Source organism: Branchiostoma lanceolatum, chromosome 8 (assembly GCF_035083965.1).
Source record: "Branchiostoma lanceolatum isolate klBraLanc5 chromosome 8, klBraLanc5.hap2, whole genome shotgun sequence".
Classification (NCBI taxonomy): Eukaryota; Metazoa; Chordata; class Leptocardii; order Amphioxiformes; family Branchiostomatidae; genus Branchiostoma; species Branchiostoma lanceolatum.
In genome coordinates this window covers 20,374,483-20,384,934 of record NC_089729.1, presented here as the reverse complement: position 1 = coordinate 20,384,934, position 10,452 = coordinate 20,374,483, and the positions used below count along the sequence as shown (strand labels likewise).

The following is a 10,452-nucleotide window of genomic DNA, read 5'->3' as shown; positions in this document are numbered from 1 at the left end:
GTTGTGAAGAGGATTGTAACTAACTTTGAGTAACAAGGTAAACCGTCAACAATGATCTACCATTATACTTCTTTGTTTGTTTGTTTGTTTGATTGTTTGTTTGTTTGTTTGTTTCGCATAATCGGTAAGCCATCTGCAGGCGTAACACACAAGTTTTGTACAGTATGTACAAGCTACGTAAGACTGGACTATCTACTCACACGGCCGGATGGAGTGTGATGGGTTCTTTAACGTTCTCGAGGTGTGGCTGTCCTCAAATACGGATCCAATTTTCTCAGTCGACATAGGTGTAAAAGGGGACCTACTTTCGGCTATGGACGTCCCTCGAATAGGGCGTTGAAATATAGATGGTTGTCCTGTGTTTAAGGAGAGCCACACCTCGAGCATGTTAACGACGGACCCATCACGCTTATCCAAAAGTGTAGGAATCCATCCCGGTGTGAGTGGATCAAAGAGATCTGTCCGGATATGCAGCTTTTACTCTTCAGTACAAAACCTGCTGGCGTGTTACGTCATAGCCATAGCCAAGTCCATACATGGGATCAGATAATGCGATAGTGTGTTACGCCATGAGGGCGGATGTTTCATCAAAGACATCACGAAATCGCCGGCGGGCGCAGCGAGGGTTGCGGGCGGTTTCATGCTCTGTACTCGAGTGCCAAACCCTTGCGTGAGCGCTAGGGTGAGGGACAATGTTTCATGTAAGACATCACGAAATCGCCGGCCAACCTACCTGCCGTGGATACATTTGTAGACGACCGTGCGGACGGGTCTATGACAAGACAGACCTTTAAATGGTCTGTAGTTGGCTGTAGTAGCGTAGTTGGGTAGTCGGTCTTGCCGTTGGGAGGCTAACAAATAGGGAACTGCTTATACTCGGACAGACATTACCTACTTGCCGTGGAAACATTTGTGAACGACCGTGCGGACGGGTCTATGACAAGACAGAGCTTCGAATGGGCTGTAGTTGGCTGTGGTAGCGTAGTTGCCTAGTAGTTCTTGCCGTTGGGAGAGTAGCGGATGGGGATCTGTTTATACTCGGATCGACATGACCTACCTGCCGTGGAAACATTAGTAGACGACAATGCGGACGGGTCTATTACAAAATGGGTCCTTTGAATGGTCTGTAGTTGGCTGTAGTAGCGTAGTTTGGTAGTCGGTCTTGCCGTTGAGAGGCTAGCGGATGGGGAACTGCTTATACTCGGACCGACATGACCTACCTACCGTTCAAACATTGGTAGACGACCGTACCGACTTGTTTATGACAAGATGGGTCCTTTGAATGGTCTGTAGTTGGCTGTCATAGTGTAGTTGGGCAGTCGGTCTTTCCGCTGGGAGGTTAGCGGATGGGGAACTGCTTATACTCGGATCCACATGACCTACCTGCCGTGGGAACATTGGTAGACGACAATGCGGGCGGGTCTATTCCGAGAGGGGTCCTTTGAATGGACTGTAGTAGGCTGTAGTAGCGTAGTTGCCTAGAAGGTCTTGCCGTTGGGAGGCTAGCAGATGGGGATCTGCTTATACTCGGATCCACATGACCTACCTACCGTGGGATTCGGTATGCATCACCTGTGTGTATACTGGATCTGGCACGTGGAAAATCTAACCTTGGAAGCAGGCTCTTCCACGGGCTCGTTGTTTTCAGGTTGCTACCGTGTTCTGGTGGTTACGGGTCTGTTGTCATAGACCCGTCCGCACGGTCGTCTACAAATGTTTCAACGGCAGGTAGGTCGGCCGGCGATTTCGTGATGTCTTGTATGAAACCCCGTCCCTGGCGCTCACACAAGGACGTGGCACTCGGGTACAATGCCTAAAACCGCCCGCAACCCTCGCTGCACCTGCCGGCGATTTCGTGATGTCTTACATGCATGAAACACCCGCCGCCATGAGGCGGTTTACCAGGAATACGGTACGAAGAAAACAGAAGTAAAACATTTTAGCAGGCTAGTAAGCTTTAGTAACGGAAGAGACTGAGATCTTTTTGTGTGTGCTTAACAGGAGACAAGTGCGTGAACTGAATAATACTTAAGTTGCAAAATGTAATTAGGCTTTTGTTTTGTGTCCCACATATTCCATACTTTGTTTTCTTGCCCACAGAACAACACGACCCACTTGCCGGGCCAGGGTGCTCATGTCCCGCTTCACTTTGTGGTTCTCCTGACCTTGTTCCTCTTGACTGTCACGCTCATCTTCTGCCGAGGGCGTCGCTCCAAGTCAGCTGGATCAAAGAGCGCCCCCTCGCGGCGGAGCAGCGGAACTGCAGCCACGAACAACACGAAGGTTGTGAGAAGGTCGACTTCAGGTCTGTGTATTACTCCTAAGGAGAAGGGCGCGTCTTCAGGTGAAAATAAAAACATTAACAACACAAAGAAACTCATCAAAAACAACGGGCGAAGAAAGTACTACTAGTCTTCTGAGTTTGGATCGAATCGTTGAAATCTAAGCGAAACGGCAGATCACTTCAGCGTGAAATGAAGGAACCACTGATGTTGTTTGGGTGCTTGTGATCATCTTGGCAACTTCGTTTCAAGTACCAGGGCGCAATACTAAAAGACGATGTGTTTTGAAACTGATGAATTTCCTTGACATCATAAACAATCAGTGGCATATCGCTTGTTAAATCTACTTTTGAAGTACTTGGATATAGACTAAAACGCCTTCCTTAATGTTGTGCATATATAAGTTGATACAATTTTGGACTTTTTTCATGACACAGCGTTCAATGAAAGCTTTCGGGCAGAAAAAATTATGCTGTATAGATATAGCACCACTCAGGTACGGCAACGTTTACAAGATATACATGTACAAAATTGGCATTGCGCTATTGTAATCAATTCCAAACTTTCCTTAAGCTTCCTTTTCACCTTTAGCAAGAATTATAACAAAAGTTGCAGTTCAAACATAAAGAGCCTTGACGTATACGTAGTGAATCACAAAACTCAGAATTGTCTGTCACAATTTAAGTATAGAAACCAGAAGACTAAAAAATCTCGATCAGAGGGTTTTTCCATTTTGTCCAGAGCTAATTACAATTGAAGACGAAAATCACTTTTTGATTGTATGTTCCAAACATTTTGATATACGTTATTACTATACACAAGGTTATCATCTTTTATACCAGGATTCTTCTCAATGGACTTGAACAGCAAATATAAGTACATAATGTGACAACCCCTGTATGGTATACATATGGAAATATATCAGAGTATGTCTAGACGTTAGAAATTCCTCCAATAGTTGTAAAAGCCCATTCTCATCTCATATTACACACGTGTATTAGGTAGACTAGCCTTATGGAACTGTAGTTATGTACCAGTAGATGCCATACTTTGTACATTGTACAATTGTTGTGTAATAAAGTTATCATAATTTCTAACCATGGCGACAGGTAACTCAATCAGTCATAGTAAATACTGTATGATACAATTAGGATATGGTTTCAGCAATAACTCAATTCTAAACAAATCAACAACATTAAATCTTCAAAATATCATGGTGGCAGCATGGGTTCGTGAAATTCTATAAATCTTGGAGACCCATTCTCGACGTTTCGAGTGAAACACACAGACACACACATACACACACGCACGCACGCACGCACGCACGCACGCACGCACGCACGCACACACACGCACACACACACACACACGCACATAGACACACAACCCCAATATAAACATCTTGGCGAAGGTAAAAATGCAACGTCATATATTCAATCACACATATCACTGATTTTGCGGTCAGGCTCCGTCCTGTTGACAAGCAGTGAAGCATGTTGCTGTGCCCGATCGACGCATTAGATTACACGTGTTTATACGGACAATAGACGAAATACATGGTACTGATTATGTCAGAAGACGAACCATCGACGCCGGGCCACGAACAGGTCTGTTTGTATTTATGGCAGGTGTTGTGTTCAGCACCAAGGACAGAGATATCACGTGGCGGGAAGTGTGTGTATGTGTGGGATTGTGTGTGAGTGTTCAGCAATTATTTGCGTGTATAAAACTTGCCAAATTAGATTCTTCGTTTGCTGCAGCTGGATGATGATTCGTCTTTGTTTTGAACTTATAAAACTCACAAACAATCAACAACTCGCGTCACTGTTGAAAAATCTAACGAATCCAAAGCACTTTTATGCCCATGGGTCATAAACGTCACCTAGTAATACTTACTAGTACTGCATGTTTTCTATTTTCAAGAATGCCTCATCTTCATGGATCAAAAGCGTCCTCTGACTACGTGTAGTAGAACTACAATAGTCTGGCATTTTCCTATCGAGAACATTATGTTGTGAATACACTAATACATTATATTATTACAGGCATACACGTATACTTACCTACGGGAGCTAAGGAAGCTTGCGATAAAGTGGAGAGGATTGAAAAAAGACTCATTGCGGCTGTAGGATGTTCTGACCACTGCAGCAGTAGAACACAGTGGACTATCATACACGTTTACTGTACCAGCGCTCATGTTCAATATATTGCAGATGTATTGAGTGAAACTACGTTCGGCAATGGTTACCTTTACCAGCGATTTACTGGTACAGGTACTCCCAGGTACTCTTATCGAACCCTAACGCACAATTGTGACCATAGCTTTATATATTTATTCCCACTTCTTCTCAAACGTACGACGTACGGCGCTAGCGTCTCATAAAAACAAAACAATTGTAGGTAAATCGTGAGACGTATGTGGCCGAAGCTTAATCAAGACGTCGTCCTGTTGAAAAGCAATTTACTGTTTGTTCACCGGCAACAACCAAGCAATTTGGAAACACTCATGGATCAAAAGCCCCGCCTGGCAATCCTTGCTAGAACTGCAAGCACCTACAGTAAAAATGCAGTTCTAGCAAGGATTGACAGGCTACGCTTTTGAGCCATGAATATGAAGCTATTGCAGGCTATATGCTTTTCACTAATGACAACATTTTTAATGCTTGCGAGTTTCTTACTTTGAATAAGTAATCAGATCAGTCATCCCCACACAAACGACGGGCGTGTCATTAGTGCTTAACACTTATCGCTGTTTGACAGACACTATCCACATACATACACAATCGTACCTGCCTTTAAAGGCACCCAGAGCATTTTATTCGGCTTGAAAACTGGAAATATTATAGTTGCTGTAATCTTTATGAAATTGACATTTAATGCCACTGTTTACCACATTTGCGTGCGAATTTCTTATCAAAAGTGATCAAAAGCGGCACAAAAAATAAGCTACATGGTGATCTTTTGTTTCACGCGCCTAGTGTTAATAGACCGATGCTTTGGATGCCTTTAATGCTATACACCACACTAGTGAGACATACAAGCACACCTGTTCTCGGTACTGAACACCACTGAACACAAACACACCTGTGCTTGACTTTGTGATGAACACCAGACCTGTCACACACATATAAACCTGTCCTTGGTGCTGAAGTAGATTCCGTTTCGTTTGTTTTTCCCAGCTTGTGACCAGCTTTCTCCAGCTTTAGTGACATGTCTGACCAAACCACCACGAAAAGGGAGGGATATATACTATTGTTCTCTATTAACATCGTAATCAGTTCGACTATCGTCGGCACAGAGTGTATGCAAAGCGTTGAAGATACCAAGTGCGTTTTAACTAGCCTGGAGTTAAGCCTTCTTAGCTTTAGTCCGCTACCTAAGCTCCGCTCCTCACCGGCTACGTCTTAACAGGGCATTGCTCCAACACGAACTATTGCAGTACTAGCAAACAATGCTAGGCCACGCTTTTGATCCATGAGAACGACTATTCTAACATCTATGACAACGAATTATTGCAGTACTACTAACGAGAGCTAGGTGACGCTTTTGATTCATGGTGGATTTATAGGTCTTACAGATTTCCGCGTTTTGAGAAATCGGATCTAATTAGGAGCCCAATTCATTTCACCAAGGAGGTTAAATTAGCCTCCTTGATTTCATACATTGAACTTGAGAATCGTGTCACTCGTTAGTTGCTCATTTTGCATGTTCTCTGTACGATTTGTATGGTCACAAACCGTCTGTTGGAAATGCATGAAAGTTTTTCCGGGCATGGATGTCATACATATAATGAAGATAATGTGGCCTAAAAAGTGTCTGTTCTGTTTGAAATGTGGAATAGAAAATTTCTTGCAACGTTGTTCATGTAGTTCTGTTCCCTTCAATGTCACACTGTACAATCTGTTATACAATACTGTAGAGAACATTTCTGAAACTTTAGAGGTCAGATTTCTGAACCATTACTGTACAAGGTTATCAGAGATGGCAGGATGGCTAACCGGTATGGATGTCAGCAGACATGACACCTCTGCATTACAAGACAGTCTGATGGAACTGTTCTACAAGGAAGAGTCACAGATCCAGTTTGTTCAATGCTGTTTCAACTATTTATTAAAGAAGAACGTAACAAAATAATTTTATCAAAGAAGAATGTAACAGAAATATCTGTTTTTTCCAAGATATCCTTCTATAGGTAAATTAAGCATAAAGACGGACGACTTGTTTGCAGTAAGTTCACCTGGAGACATTTAAGGCTCTCTGTACCTGGGATCTAACATCATCTTGTCATGAGAGCATCACAGATCTAACAATTGTCTAATTATTGACTGTTTCTATGACTATTCTACAAGTCAAACAACTCTATTACTATCAACTATGATGGACTTTTCATAACGTTATCTCTCCTGAAGATGTATAAAATACAACGGTTCAAGCGGATGCTTCTACTTCTGAACTGTTTCTAAGCCTGTTCTATACGAGAGCAAATGTAGCTTTTAAAGAACAACTTTACTACAGTAATACCTCTTTTAACACAAACAAAATGTTTAACTTATCACTTGGATATATCTTCCCAGAATGTTCCAAACAAGCCGACTATTACTGGTATATACAATGCAATGATCATAGCCCAACAATCAGTTTTAACAGGGAATCCCCTTCAGTTCTAACACCTTTCTAAAACGTCGAACCTTAGACATCAGCTTTCGCTGTTCCTTCCGCAAAACCTTCTTCAGAAAGGTCCTATCTATTAAGGAAGGGAGCTTCTTCGCCATGTTTTTGAGCAAGCGGCTCTCTTTCTTTTTAAGCTGAGTGCCTTTTGTGGTGCGCAATATGACCTTTGTAACTAGTTTCAATCTTTTATTGACTTCAGCAAACTCAGCTGCTCTCCTCTTTTCGTTCTCTTTTTTTCTTAATTTCTTAAGCTTTCTTATTTTGGCATTCACAGAGCGCTCTTCCTTGAGTAGGAGCTTTATGTATGGCTCTGTGGGCTTGCCAGCATGCTTTGCCTTTCTTGCAAGTTTTTTTAGAAAAGAGTTGTCTTCTGTTTTCAGCAAGTAACCTTCTGTTATCCGGTTGATGATCTGTCTAACAAAAGATCTCCTGTTTTCTAATGCAGCTAGCTCTGCTGATCTTCTTTCCCTCTGCTCCTGCTTTTTTGTTATCTTCCCCATAGTCCAGGTTTGGGGTAGGGGAATTTCTGGCTGGATCCTGTCCAGAACTGGAGCCCACTGGTACTGTACTGCTGGCCTGTCTCTTACAACTGTCCACCTGTAGGGCACAGAACTTCAGAATCAGTAATTGACGAGTATTGGCAGTAATTGACGAGTATTGGCAGTAAAACTTGACAATGTCCAAATAGGCGTTAAAAATCTACTATAGCATGTCCAGAACACATGATATTATAACTATCTAACTTAACCTTCGTTTTCCCAACTCCGACCCACTTATTATAATCGAGATCCATTCACAACTTTTCTGCTGTCCTCAAAGACAGACTAACAAACAAACATACGGCAAGGTAAACATAATCTGTATGTTTGATACTGTTTACAAATGTGATGTATTGGTTAAAAGTTTTATACTGACTTTTTGCAAGTTTGATGCTAAATTGGATGTCTGCAGCTCAAATGTTCCAGCGAGAGTTGGGGAGATATCTACCGTAAAATTCCTATTTACGTATGCACCCCTCCTAACGTACGCAATCCCGATTTGGGGACGATGACAGGCCTGACTCAGTGAGTTGAAACGTTCAGGGGAAAAACCCTCCTAACGTACGCACCCCCTCTCCGGCATTTCTGTGGATAGTTAGAGGTTGACATGATCATCCTTTCGATGATGTTTACCGACTTAAGTTAAAAGGCTACTGAGAAAATGTTTCTGGGTAGAAAATGTCAAACAATTTAAATATATGTATTATTTATTCTTTATTACTGATTGTGTGGTAGCATTCCACACTTCATTTGCATGAAGATGTACCGTACTGTCATGCTGAACCCAAGGAAGAACCCCTCCTAACGTACGCACCCCGACTTTGGCGTCGGCCTGGAGCACCTGCTTGCGACTTGAAAAGTTTAAAAAGTGTGTACGTAAATAGAGATTTTACGATACTTTACTTAAATGTTCACTAAAATGTTATCGTCATCTTCAAACCTCATAAAGTCACCAGCTTCTGAATCTAGCATAGTTTAGACAGGCTTTCTGAATAAATGTGATATTGAGCCGGCCCAGAGCTCCTGAATTTAGCATAGAGTGTTGTTTCTGACCCCCTCCCCCTTCTTGCAACAGCTCCTACATCAAAGCTTACTAGGTAAAGAAAAAAACAAAAAATGTCCTTTCAAAATCCTCCTGAAAAGAATCCTTGAAGAATCTGTTATTTTTATCAGATCATGAGAACTGAGCTGAGATGCTAAGGATGAGTTCATCCTGACAAACTAATAGAGAAGCTGCCTAACACAGATTACTTACGGAAGATGATTAGTGTAGCCAGTAAGCCTCCGCCAGGACAGACGGCACTGGTCTGGAGTGGTCTGGTGTTTGGAGCAGTGGAGAAGTCAATAATACAGTTACACCTGAAACACAGGGATATATCCGTTAGGGGATCATCATCATCACTGTTAACCTTAACATTTATTTATATTATGTAACACTTAACACTTTAGCACAGCTGTACAAGTTGCATCCTCATACCCATAGTCAAGTCCACACAATATAGGGTCGGACAATATAATTTGAAATCACTGGATAACAACTGTAGAACTACTTTCACAGAGAGACAAGAGTTAGTTACATCAAAGCTAATCATGTAAAGAAAAGAAAAGACAATAAATTCTGAATTAAAAATCTTCCTGAAAACAAAATGGGTCCTGTAAGAGTCTTTTCTTCTTTCTTCAAACTATAACTAGAACAAAATTGAGATAACAAATAGAGAAACTTCCTTACACAGATTACTGAAGATCAGCCGCTAGAGAACACTGGAGTGGTGAACAAGTACGATCAGGCTGCAGCTCATCCCCTGAAACACAGCAAAATATATCGGTGAAGGAATGCTTGAATGTCCACTTTAACAATTATTGACTGAAGTTGTACAAGTTGCATCCTCATACCAGGTAGTCACTTTGTCCACACGATATATAGTCTCGGACAATTTTGTTTTAAATCACTGGATAACAACTGAAGTGAAAGTACTTCTACAGAGACTTTCACTAAACTTGCCTTTAGGTCTGCTGACTTCCAAGCAGATGTGTGATGAAGTCAGACAGGTTGAACAGGTGTTTCTCCTCAGACTGTACACAGGGTCGGACCATCAGTGGAACCTGAAGCACAATCAACACTTTCTTATAATCATATCTTCCACAATAAGATTGCACACATTTTCTTAAAGTTACAAAGCTAATGCATCCTCTTGTAGAGACATTTTTTTTTCACACAGTGTGAACAAATTTCCAAAGTGGACTTAAAGCGTGCAACTACTGATGACATATCCAGCAGAAATGCTATGAATAAGAATGTCAAAAAATGTATCCATTAATTAGGCAGATTAGGTCCTAATAAGCATAACCGGTGTCTGATTATGTCAACCTTCACCTCTGCTACATGCCAAAAATCCATTCATCCTTTCTCTTCCAACAAAACTGGCAAAGGGTCCGAACCTAGACCATTTCTACCAGACTTTCAAAGGTTTAGATATCTTCTGCCACCAAAACATATATCAGCATGTACAGAACAGGAATCAATATCAAAACTGGCAGTTTTGCTGCAGTACCATAGACCGTGGCTAGGGGATTAAAAATCAAAACTATACCAACACCTTTCCACATACCTACAGGATGATAGAGAAGTCGTTGCACGTAACATTAGTATCCACATCTTTTTGAGTTTCTGTGTCTACAAAGAACCAAATGCCACATCCACAATCAAATCCCAAAACGAGAGAAAAATGCATCAATCTATGGGTGCCAGGGCTGGAAGGAAGGCAACTGATGATATTGCTGGGAGGATGGGGGTGGTGTCTCTGTGTGGCAATACACTGTTACAGTAGTGACTGTACAGGAATTCATAACCCCATTCTTTTTAAACATGGAAGACAAGTGTGTTATCGTCCTTGACAGTGAGTGCCTGTATTTATACATATTAGCCCACACTCATACAAACATGCACACTGACACACATT

At 41.8% G+C, this 10,452-nt stretch overlaps 1 long non-coding RNA gene across 1 annotated transcript; it reads right to left on the bottom strand.

Moving 5' to 3' along the window:
* Positions 1-6,304: 6,304 nt before the first annotated feature.
* On the bottom strand, positions 6,305-9,315 carry LOC136440392 (uncharacterized). Its single transcript, XR_010756667.1, has 3 exons — positions 9,222-9,315; positions 8,748-8,851; positions 6,305-7,550 (listed from the first exon to the last, which is right to left on the bottom strand). It is a non-coding gene; the product is annotated as an uncharacterized lncRNA (long non-coding RNA).
* Positions 9,316-10,452: the final 1,137 nt, after the last annotated feature.